Source organism: Equus caballus, chromosome 14 (assembly GCF_041296265.1).
Source record: "Equus caballus isolate H_3958 breed thoroughbred chromosome 14, TB-T2T, whole genome shotgun sequence".
Classification (NCBI taxonomy): domain Eukaryota; kingdom Metazoa; phylum Chordata; class Mammalia; order Perissodactyla; family Equidae; genus Equus; species Equus caballus.
The window spans coordinates 59891254-59903511 of record NC_091697.1 but is presented as its reverse complement, the minus strand read 5'-3'; the positions used below and the strand labels follow the sequence as shown (position 1 = coordinate 59903511).

General features: G+C 40.1%; 1 protein-coding gene across 10 annotated transcripts in view; it reads left to right on the top strand.

Annotated features, from left to right (window-relative positions):
• Positions 1-2126: 2126 nt before the first annotated feature.
• CDC42SE2 (CDC42 small effector 2) overlaps positions 2127-12258 on the top strand; it is a 131551-nt gene continuing 121419 nt past the window's right edge. For 2 of the 10 annotated variants that reach the window (XM_070232689.1, XM_070232716.1), the window contains exon 1: positions 2156-2632. The gene's annotated coding sequence lies outside the window, so the exon portion shown is untranslated. Of the gene's footprint in view, positions 2633-12258 lie in introns of all 10 variants that reach the window. The other 8 variants (XM_070232708.1, XM_070232714.1, XM_070232700.1 and 5 more) reach the window with 8 other exon arrangements.

The window sequence follows — 12258 nt, the reverse complement described above, 5'->3', positions numbered from 1 at the left end:
TCACCACATGTATTTCTCTTTTAATTTCAGTGACTTTATTTTTCATTTCTAGGCATTATATTTGTTTTTTATATCAGATACACTATTCCTTTTTCACAGTGATTTTTTTCTCTAGTTGTAGTTCTTTGTATCTCTCATCATTTAAAGATACTAGTTTTATAATCTCTTTCAGAATATTCTATTTTATCAAGTGTCCTAAATTTGTCAGTACTCTTCTTTGTTCATGACACAGTCTTTTCTCATGTGTTTTGTAATTTTTGATTGTGTGTAGATCTCGAATGACAATTGTTAATTCTCTGAGGATCCCATGTGAAGTTGTGGATTGCGGGAATATGCCTCCAAAGAGACTTTGTGCATGCCTCTGCCAGATACCCCAAGGGTACCTTGGAAATTTTCATACCATTCAGATATTTTTTTTTTTTGAGGAAGATTAGCCCTGATTATCTACTGCCAATCCTCCTCTTTTTGCTGAGGAAGACTGGCCCTGAGCTAACATCCATGCCCATTTTCCTCTTCTTTATATGTGAGACGCCTACCACAGCATGGCTTTTGCCAAGCCCTGCCATGTCCACACCCGGGATCCGAACCAGCGAACCCTGGGCCGCTGAGCAGCAGAACGTGCAAACCCACCTGCTGCGCCACCAGGCTGGCCCCCATTCAGATAATTTAAAATTGATCCTGAATCACCACATGGTTTGGTGATTTTCTTCTCTCACCAGTGATTTTTTTTTTTCCCTCACCCAGACAGAATCCCTGGACCTTGCTCTCTTTCTGGCTTGTGGATAGTTTTTCAGCCCCCTTTCGTGGTACTTAGAATCCTTTGAAGGGTCCTGGCTTTAAACATGGATCTCAGTTCTACTCCCTGCTACACCCAAGTCCAGGGACTCATCATCTGTTGATATGTAAGAAAAATCTAAACTCCTGGCTGTTAGGGTCTATTTCCGGGTCCCCTCACAGCCTCTAGGGCTACCTAAGTGTCCGCCTACAATTACACTCTGCTTTGGCTTCCAGATCTCTTTTCTTTCTGGTATATGGGAATTTCCTTTCTTTTCTTCTGAGCCCAGGCATGTAATACGAGCCAGAATGCAAAGTGCTGAAAGACTAATGGGATCATGTCAACAGGACACAGGAGCCTGATTGAAGGCACTCTTGCTGGTCAGTTTTGGGACAACTTGTGCATCAAAAATAATAATGACTACAATGGACTAACACATTAAATAAAAAAGAAAATGACCCATGAGTTTGTAAAGATACTCAGAGAAAGGGGAAAAAAAGGAAAGAGTTTTTTTGTTTTTTTACAGACTTTCGACTTTTCTTTAGCTTTGACATTTTTCAAAATAAAAGAGGAAATTAAAATTGAATCTCACTCAGCATTTTTGGGGGGAAATGGTTCTACATTAGCTTAGTCCACATGTCGCCAAACTCAGAATTCCAGATACTGATTCTTTTAGGAAACAAACAAATTTTTAAAATGTCTTTCTGGCAATCCGTTGTTAATATCTCAAGGCTTCTGAGTATAAGAAATCTTATTCAATGAAGTGTGATTCAGGTCTTCAATTTAGGATTTTTTTTTCCTACTATAACCTTTTTTCCTAATTTCAGCTGAATGCAATCTCTCCATTTATTCAGCCAATATTAACTGAATCGCCCAGGGTCAATCTCAAAGATAGGTGCTAGAGATTCAAAGACAAGACAATCTAGCAGGGAAGACCAGCAAGGAAGTAGGCAGTTATAGTGTATTTAGTGCCATATAGAGATTAAACAGAGTTTTAAGAATATAAAAGTAATTTATTAGAACGTGGTTTGTACAGTATGATAAATATACAAGATGATGTGCTTTCAATCTCTTAAAGAAGTAAACATAAAATAACTTACACCTAACACCATTAAAAATATAAGCTGGAATGAAAAAACAAGATTTTGTTTGCGAGGCAGGAGAACTTTGGGGATCTTAAGGTTTCTGCCACAAACTGCTTTATGTAGCTTTTTTCCTCCTCTTATCTTTTACTCTGGCAACAGAGTGAGAGAGCTACTGTCTTCGATAAGATTCCCCAAGAAACAGACTTTGAAATAGAGATTTGCATGCAGGAGGTTTGAATGAGGGAGTGTGCTCAGGAAGAACCCCTGTGAGGGAGTGAGGGAAGCAAGATCGGGCAGAGGGAGTCGTGGGACTGCGTGCGATGCAGCTGCACAGGAGGCCTGGAGCTGAAATGACCTTCAGAATTGTGCTGAACTGAGGCAAGGGGACCAGGCTTTTTTCCCTGGCACCAACAGTCGTTGAGGGCAGGCCGACCCCAGGGAAGAGGCATAACTTTGGTGAGGCAATTCCCTTCAGTGGGCCAGCTCCCAGAAAGAGCAGTAGCTGTGAACCTTCAGCAGCAGGCACTCCCAGGAACCAGGGAAATGAATGCCTCCTTTTGAAGGGGACATCTGGGCAGTGCGCAGAATACATTACACCAAATAAGGTTTTTCCATAATTAGCTCAAACTGCTTGAGCAGCAAAAGCAGAACTTTAAAGCTGGGTATTTCTCTTCTGGGAAGCAAGTTCCCCAAGGACAGTTTGTGACCTATTCAGACCAACAGAAGAGAGCAAGCCCATTGGAAAAGAGCTAATTACAAGTTGAGACTCAAGGTGAGTTAATGCACGGGGTTATTCATTCATTTAGTAAATGTCTACGTAGCATCACCTGGAAAAAAGCTCACCAAAGAGGGAGCTAGAGACTGGGTTGTAGTCACAGCTCTGTCACTGAAAATGGGGTATTTGAGCAAATCGTTTATCATCCCTGGACTTCTGTTTCTTTTCCTGTACAATGAGAAATGTGGACTAAATGATATATTAGTTAGAAATATTTTAGCTGTGAGAAACAGAAACCACCTTTAGCTAGGTTGTGAGAGAGAGAGAAAAGGAAATTGGTTTAAGGAGTAAATCTGTGTCTCCCAGACTCGGACTGGGTTGGAGCTGGGCTTCAGGAACAGACTGCAGTGCTATAGGCAATCCAGGGGCGCCCGCCACCCCTACCTCTGCACTTGCTTCATTCTTCACTATTGCTGCAGTTCAGCTCACTCTGTTTTTCAGTTCACATGAGGAAAATAACTACATACAGTAGCTCCTGAGTTTCATCTCCTCTTTTCAAGAGAGCAGCCACACGCAGGCTAAAATATCCTTGGTCCCAATTTCAGACTGTCTGAGAACAGAATTTATTGGCAGTATTTATGTGAAGGGTGCAACCTCTGATTCAAACAACTGTGTGTGGGTGAGGGACTCAGTAGGGGGAGGAGGAGAAGTTTCCAGAAAAGATTTAGGAGCATGCTTGTCAGCAGCCAAGATGTCCAACCAAGATGCTATTATCTCTAAAATCCCATGATTTGATTAAACAACTACCTAAGTAAAATTTGATTCACTTCTCACTGATCTGTATATGATGCTTTAAACTGTCATTTAGGAATTATAATGGTTAGTTAAAATACATAATTGTGAATGGAAATTTGACAATTAAATGAGGGAGGCTGAAGCCTAAAACTCTCAGGAAAATGCATTGACAACTTCACTTTTCTATTTAGACCCAGACAAAACTGACAGTGTTTACCTAGTAATAACATATCAAGAAGTATTCAGGGGCTAGCCCAGTGGCATAGTGGTTAAGTTCGCCCATTCCACTTTGGCAGCCCAGGATTCACCAGTTCTGATCCTGGGCGTGGACCAACACACCGCTCATCAAGCCATGCTGCGGTGGCATCCCACTTGGAAGAACTAGAAGGACTTACAACTAGGATATACAACCATGCACTGGAGCTTTGGGGAGGGAAAAAAAAGGACAATTGGCAATAGATGTTAGCTCAGGGCCAATCTTCTTCACCAAAAAGCATTTTTTAAAAAAGGAAGTATGCAAGGAACATTTTTAGAGGGCGAAAATGTTGAGTGGTTTTCTCATTGTGCATGTGTATGTGTATGTAAGGAAGAGTGGCCCTGAGCTAACGTCTGCTGCCAGTCCTCTTCTTTTTGCTTGAGGAAGATTGTCCCTGAGCCAATCTTGCTCTATTTTGTATGTGGGATGCTGCCACAGCATGGCTTGACGAGCAGTGTAAGTCTGCATCCAGGATCCAAACCTGTGAACCCCAGGCTGCCACAGTGGAGCATACAAACCTAACCATTATGCCACCAGGCTGGCCCCAGAAATGTTGAGTATTTAAACCACTTGGACTACAGATGGTTTTTCCCAATTTGTGATTGGTGTATGGCTTAGACTAATTTCTTTTTTTTTTTTTTCTGCTTCATCTCCCCAAATCCCCCCGGTACATAGTTGTATATCTTAGTTGCAGGTCCTTCTAGTTGTGGCATATGGGACGCCACCTCAACGTGGCCTGACGAACAGTGCCATGTCCGCGCCCGGGATCCGAACCCTGGGCCGCTGCAGTGGAGCACGCTAACTTAACCACTCAGCCACGGGGCCAGCCCCCTAGACTAATTTCTGATATTCACTTATGATGAAGGTCATATTCTATAACCAGGAGTTATAAGGAGTGTCATAAGAGTTTGCGAAGTGATTGACAGAAACAGCCCACTGACCTAGGGTGAGGATTCAGTCTCCTTTTTTAAGTAGAGGGCACAGCTCATCTGCACTAGAGCAGGGGACCCAGCAGTGTTTCCAGTCCTGGGTGCAAACTTCAAAGCTGCCAATGAAATGACCTGACTGGGAGGATGATCCAATCAGTTCCTTCAAGACCAGTCCTCGTCATCTCAGGGAACTTTATACCACATTAATCCTTCTGGACTGTTCTGGAGACTCTCACTACATGACTGACTGGGGATGATGCACTGGAGAAGCTGATATTGTTTCACTCGGTCTTGCCATAGATACTCAGGAAAGCGCTAAGGTCGCTTAAAGATGAATCAGTATCAGCTCCTTTGAGCAATCCCTGAGCAAGAGCACGCCAGGGGGCTCTCTAAGTTCTGTTCCTTTATCAGATAGTCACTGATGGAAAGAAATAGAGAAATGCATAATTATTTGGCAATTTCGTGACAAGCTAGAGCAGTAGTTGGCAAACTATGGTCATCAGGCCAAATCCAGCCCCTCAGCTGTTTTCGTAAATAAAGTCTAATCGGAATACAACCATACCTGTTCGTTTACGTGTTGTCTGTGACTACTTTCTTGCTACAGCAGCACACTGGAGCAACAGTGAGTAGTTGTGACAGAAACGATATGACCCATAAAGACTAAAATATTAACTGTCTCATTCTTTACCTAAAATGTTTGCCAACCCATCATCTAGAAACAAGTTAATTTCCTCATACTATCTGTGTTGGCAATCAAGAGCATTCCAATTTGCCACACAATTATATACAATTCTGCTTTTAAGGACTTATGTTTTCTAAATGTGTCTTCTCATATCAACTTGTCTCAAAAGCATGATTTAGAAAAGATGTTCTTTTCAATAAATGGTAGTGGATAAATAGGATATCAATACGAAAAAAAATCTTGGGCCATATCTCCCACCATACTAAAAAATCTACTCCAAGTGTGTAGATCTAAACATAGAAAACAACAAACCTTTTAAAGGAAAACATAGGAGAATATCTTCATGACTTTGGGGTAGGCAGCATTTCTTAAGTAGGACACAAAAAAGCATTAACTATAAAGGAAAAAATTAATTAATTGGACTACATTAAACTTAAGAACCTCTGTTTGCCAAAGACACATTAAGAAAGTGAATAGACAAGCTACAGAGTAGAAGAAGATATCTGCAATACATATATCTGATTCGTATCCAGAATATGTAAAGAATTCCTCCAAGTCATTATACAAAAGACATGTAATAGAAAAATGGGCATAAGACTTGAATAGATATCTTCAAAGGCAGATACCTAATTAGCCAATAAACCTGTGAAAAAGGTGTTCCACTAGTAGATTACTCATCATAGAAATGGAAAATAGTGCAAGGCACTATTATCACTCCATGCCCACCAGAATGACTAAAATGTAAATGACAGATAATACCAAGAGTTGTCAGGGATGTAGAGCATCTAGAACTTTCATACATTGCTGATAGGAATGAGAATTGGTACAACTTTGGAAACTGTCAGTATCTACTGAAGCTGGACATATGCATGTCCTATGACCCAACATTTGCACTCTGAGGTATCGAACTGTGTCAACCAAAAGACATATACAAAACAATGGTCACAGCATTACTGTTTGTATTAGCCCAAACTGGAAATAAGTATGAGGTTATTAGTAATGTTCTATGTATTGATCTAAGTGGGGATTGCACACTGTTCACTTTGTGAAAATTCATTGAGCTTACACACTTGCAATGTGTGCCTTTCTATATATATGTATGTTATGCTACAATAAAAATTTTTATTTAAAGAGAAAGTGCAACTTATGTTAGATTATTAGCGCCTGCGATCTTGGCATAGTGATTTGAACACAACACATATTTGGAAAACAAAAAAACATTTTTGTTATTGATAAGAGTGTAGATTCTCCCAGTAAGTTGTAAGCCCACAGTCCTGTTCTATTTCAAGATTTAAAAATCATCAATTACTGTTTAACTAAATCTGGCACTAGGAAACTCCCTGATAGCAGCTTATGTATAAGCCCACATTTGTTGCTTATTCTGAATGTACCTCAATATCCTTTTCAGAGTAATAAAATTCTGACCATTTACACTAAAAATAAAGTCTGGTCATTTTTTCCAGGAACTGTAGCTCTTTATTACTTCCCTCCACAATAATGAACAAGTAAGCCTGAAAAATACGACTCAGTGAGATGGGTCGTTAACTATTGTACTCAGAACTTGGGCTGCTGTAATGTCATTTGCAAAACATCATGTTGTGGCACACAGAATGCAGGAAAACAAAAGTTGTGGGTTGCCACAGCAACTGTAATGTAGGTATCTATTGGAATAAGATTTGATTATTTCTGCTTATGATCACTCTAATTCCTCTATGTTTTATTTCAATATGACTGAGTAGTGGTTGATACAGGAGTTACTTAGAAGTATTGAATTTCTATAAATGTAAGCTGTCAGCACATAATGCTCTGGTCATACACTTGCATTTACTTGGGTCATTTGTTTTAGGAATAACCCTGTTTTAAAAATACTTTTGACTTTTTTCTCAGAAAATATTTCCAAACAAGCAGCATATAACACTTACTTCCATCTGCAACATCACATTTACCTGGTAAGACCGCATGGCACCTTGATAGAATTCCTACTATAGGTGTAGAAAATGAAGTAGAAGGACAGGAGATAATAAATCCTTTAAGATCACAAAGCAAATCAGGACAGAACTATTACTGGAATTTTGCTCAGGATGAGCCATTCGCTAAGTGGTATTTTCATGAAACATGTGCTGTGGCCTGATTACTAGAGCACAGTTCTACGTTATTGGTGCCTGTGTATATTTGCCTCTATTCTCCAAGTTATACATGCTTGTTTGTGTGTCTCCTAGGTTGAAATGTTTCCAGGAGTACCTCACCTGAGACTGAATGTTCCGCTCATTTCTTCTGTCACTGAGTGTATTAGAGTTCTCCAGAGAAAGAGAACCAATATATAAAAATACTTATATTTATTACAGGAATTGGCTCATGCCAGTTATGGAGGCCAAGAAGTCCCATGTTCTGCCATCCCTAAGCTCGAGAACCAGGAAAGCTGCTGATGTAACTCAGACCCAGTCTGAAGTCCTGAGAATGGGGTGGAGGTGAGGGAGCCCCATGGTGTCAGTCCTGGTCAGAGTCTGAAAACCCAAGGAGGACCAGAGGCACCAATGTCCTAGGGCAGGAAAAGATAGATGTCTCACCTCAAACAGAGAGAGCAAATTCACCCTTCCTCCACCTTTTTGTTCTGTTCAGGCCCTCAATGGATTGGATGATGCCCACCTACATTAGTAAGGGAGATCTTCTTCACTCAGTCTACTGATTCAAATGCTAATCTCTCTGGCATGTGTCAGAGACACACCCAGAAATAATGTTTTATAGGCTATCTGAGCATCCTTTAGCCTAGTAAAGTTGACACGTGAAATTAACCATCACGCCCAGTCAAATCAATATTTATTAACACCCTCCATTACGCAAAGCACAGCACTAGACACTGTGCAAAATACAAAAGAAATGAGAAATGTAACCCTGCCTTCAGAGTGTACAATGTAATATTCTCTTGTGTGAGCACACTATCAGTGGGAAAAGAAAAAAGAGCTACCCCAGAATACCCGATCTCTTTTTCTGGAGGATGAAGCTTTCATGGACTACTTCTATTACAGGATGAAGAAGCTTCACGCCTAACAGAATATCCTCTGACTTCTTTGTTTCATTTTTTCTTCTCTACAAACAATTTCTAAAGTAAAGAGGAAAATATTTCTACTTACTTACAAAAATGAATTCTTATTTCTCATTTTTTCCCTCTATTTGCAGCCCTCTTTTTTCCTACTTCCGATCAGCTCTTTTCCATAGGTGAATTATGTGAGTTTAATACTTTATTAATTGTTAAATATTGGTATTGAAAAGAACATGGCAAGTTACCATTGATTCATATGTATTCATAAAGTCAGAAATCATTTAAAAACCAACAATCTACCTGAAGAATATTCATAATAAACATTGTATAAAGTTATTTTAGTGTGATGAGACAATTAGCAATATGAATAATATATCACTCCCTAAACCTTTCAAACAGCTCTGACTCATCATTACATAATGCTCACATGGATGAGTGCTCCTGGAAATTGTTTGAATTCATAAGAAAGCATAGCTAAGTTTTTCTACTTTAACGTCTACTCAAATTTCGATATTGGAATAGAATCTCATAATGCAAAGATAAAATGGATTTTTCACAAACATACACAAATAAAGTCAGGAGTTCTCAGCAATCCAAAAGTCCCTAAGTCCTAAGATAGAGTATTCCAGAGTAGGTAAGAACATAGGCTTTTGCCACTAGACTGCCTGGGCTGACTCCCAGCTTTCCCACTAGCTTTGTGTGCAGGGTCAGGCTATCTAACCTCTCTGTGCCTCAGTTTCCTCATCTGTATAGAGAGAACAATAGTCCCTACTTGTATTAATTAATACATTTTAACTATTTAGAACAGTGCCTGCTACTTGGTAAGTTCTTAAGATGTTAGCTATTATTTGCATTACTTGATAATGACGCTGAATCAAAGAAACCAGAGCTATTGCTGAATGAAATTTAAAACAGAAAATGAATGGAGATGAAGACTCTCACACATCACTGCCCTTGCCTTTGCATTTCTACTGCACGTCTATTGCAGACAAGTACCCCACAATCCTGTTTTGGCCTCAGATGACACACTATCTGATTCTTGTCCAGTTGTTTTATCTCAGCAGGCTTCTTTAGCAGAGTGACATGTGCACTGTTATGGAGACAGAAGAAGACACGAGTGTGGGACACCACACCCTTAATTCCTCAATACTATTCCCTGCAACTCCCTCAGAAAGACAGACACGGACAATGTCATTTTCTACCTTCATCCTACCACTTATCCAGTCTTTGCTTATTACTCTGCTTGCTACCAACCTTCCAGATTTGTCCTAGATTCAAGACTTTAGCCCTCTCCCCCATGAAAGGTACAATAAGTGCTGACTGGGTTCTTAGCTAATGTAATTAAATCATTGTCGCTCCATCCATTTTCTTAAAATAGCAGATTACTTTCTCTCCTTTCTGGCACTGTTTCTTAGCTAATTTAATTGACTCATCATCACCTTACCCATTTACTTAAAATAGAAAATTGTTTCTTTCTTCTTCCTTTCTAGTCCTAAATGGAACTCAATTGACAGTAAAACACAATTGTTTCTTTCTTTCCTCTATTCCCACCTGACATTTTAATCTAATCTGGAGCATCTTCAAACTAGAATTGAATGTCATCAGAAAGACCCCCTTCTTTGGCCTTTCCTAATTACGCCTGGGGCATGGACCTCGCATGTTGGGATTGGGCATGTGTCTGCAGGATGAGTACTAGGGGAGGATGTATGAGGTCACAGCTGCCAACTTGGACAGCTGACTTTCCATTGATCTGACAAATGCAGCCTTTCTTATGATCAATATTATAAACCAGATCAAAAAATGAAATTTTCTACGTAAAACAAAAACTGCCCCAAAATGCCTTGTTACCATAGATGAACTATTCGTGTTCTGTTAAAACCACTCCCTCAACTTATACAATAGATCCTGTCCCCTCTCACCCGATAAGAGACATTGCTCCAGCAGTTCCTGCTCCCTAGCCCATGGAATCAATTTTTCACTCTCCACTAAATCATTTCTGTCAGCCTACAAGCATGATATTATTTCTACTGTCTTTAATAAAATGAACAAAAATCTCTTTTTGACCTACTTTCCACATCCATCTACTGCCCAATTTCTTTACAGTTAAACTCCTTAACAGCCATCTGTAAATTCTGTCTCCATTTTTTCTGTTCCCACTCTCTTTTGAAACTACTCCAATAAGGCTTTTGCCTACACCATTCCATCAAAACTGTTCTTGTCAAGACCATCAAGTGACCACATATTGATCATTCCAATGGTCAATTATCAGTCCTCATCTTACCTGACCAGGAGCATTTTATGACATTGATCACTCCCTCCTGCTTGATGTACTTTCTTCACTTGGCTTCCAGGATATGACACTGTCTTGGTTTTCCTTTTACCTCCCTAGCCATTACTTCTCAGTCTCTGGCTGACTTGGTCTCTTCTCTCTCTAACATTTTAATGTTAGATCGTTCAAGGCTCAGTCCTGGGCCCTCTCTTCCCTATCCACATTCACTCCCTCAACAATCTCATCTCTTCTCTGGGCTATAAATGTCACCTCTAATCTAACAACTCCCAAATGTATCTCTCCAGCTCAGACCTCCCTCTTGAATTCCTGACTTACATATCCAACTGCCTATTCAACATCTCCACTTATATATCTAATAGGAAACTCAAATTTTACAGGTCTCAAACAGAGCTTCAGGTCTTACTCTTCAAACCTGGCCCAACTGCAGCGTTCTCCATCTTGGTATCTTGGAAGTTCATGACCATCCCGCCTTTCCATCTGCTCAGGTCAAAAATCTTAGAAGAGACTTGACTCCTCTCTATCTCTCACATCCAATTTGTTGGGAAATCCTGTTTGGCTGTGCCTTCAAATATTACCAGAATCTGACTACTCACCACCTCTTTGGTGTTAAATAACAAAAAATTCAACTGAGTAAATTTAAATGTCAAATTAGCTTTATTTGATGATTCATGAATTGGGCAGAATCCCATCTGTCAATAAAAAGGAGCTCCAGCGAGCTGCAAAAGAGGAAAGGTTTTTAAAGACAGAGAGGGAGTAGGAGAAAAAAGAAATTATTAGCAAAGAAGTCATTGTTTCAGGCAAGGTCGCCTTCGTAAGGGGAACAAAAGGAGTCTATCAACAGATTACCTCCTAACTGCTGACCAAGAAATTCCAGGTTGGCTCGTTAAAAGTCACATTCCTGGGTGCTTGAAACTGCAGTTAGGTTGGGTATTAAGTCTTGGTTTCTGATGTGGGACCTTAACATAAGTGACTCCATTTTGTGCCTGCTGTCTCCTTTTTAACATAGGTTACTACCCTTATCTGAGTCACCATCCACTTTCACCTGGACTAACCCAATAACCTCCTCACTATCTCTCTCCTCTAACCTAAACCCCATAGTCAGTAGCCAGAATGTCATTTGCCTGTTCAAAATCCTCCAATCATTTCCTGCTTTACTCAGAGTAAAAGCCAAAACTCTTACAAAGGCTCAAAGTCCTATCTGACCTGGCATCCCATTATGTCTCTGACCTGATCTCTTTCTATGGTGCCTTTCACTCGCTGGCTTCCTTGTTGTTACTCTATTATTCCAGGCACGCTCTCACGTCAGGACTTGGTTCTGGCGATGCCCTCTGCCTGAAACGTTCTTTTCCTTAGCTAACTTCCCTAGAAGGACTAGAGTCCTTCACATCTTCCCTCAGTGAGGGGACCTTCTCAAAGGGACTTTCTCTACCTACTTGTTTACTACTACAACTATGCCCATGTGTGCATGCAACACTCACGCAGGTGCACACATATACCACCGGCACTTCTGATTATCCGTACCCTGCTCCATTGTTCCCTTTTTGCTGCAGTCCATCACCTGCTAATATGTAACATTTACTATAGTTACTATTTATTGTCAGTCTCTTCACTAAAATGTAAGCTCCTTGAGTGTAGAGATCTTTGTTTTGTTCCCAGATGTACATCAGTATACATATATTGAAGTATCTGTC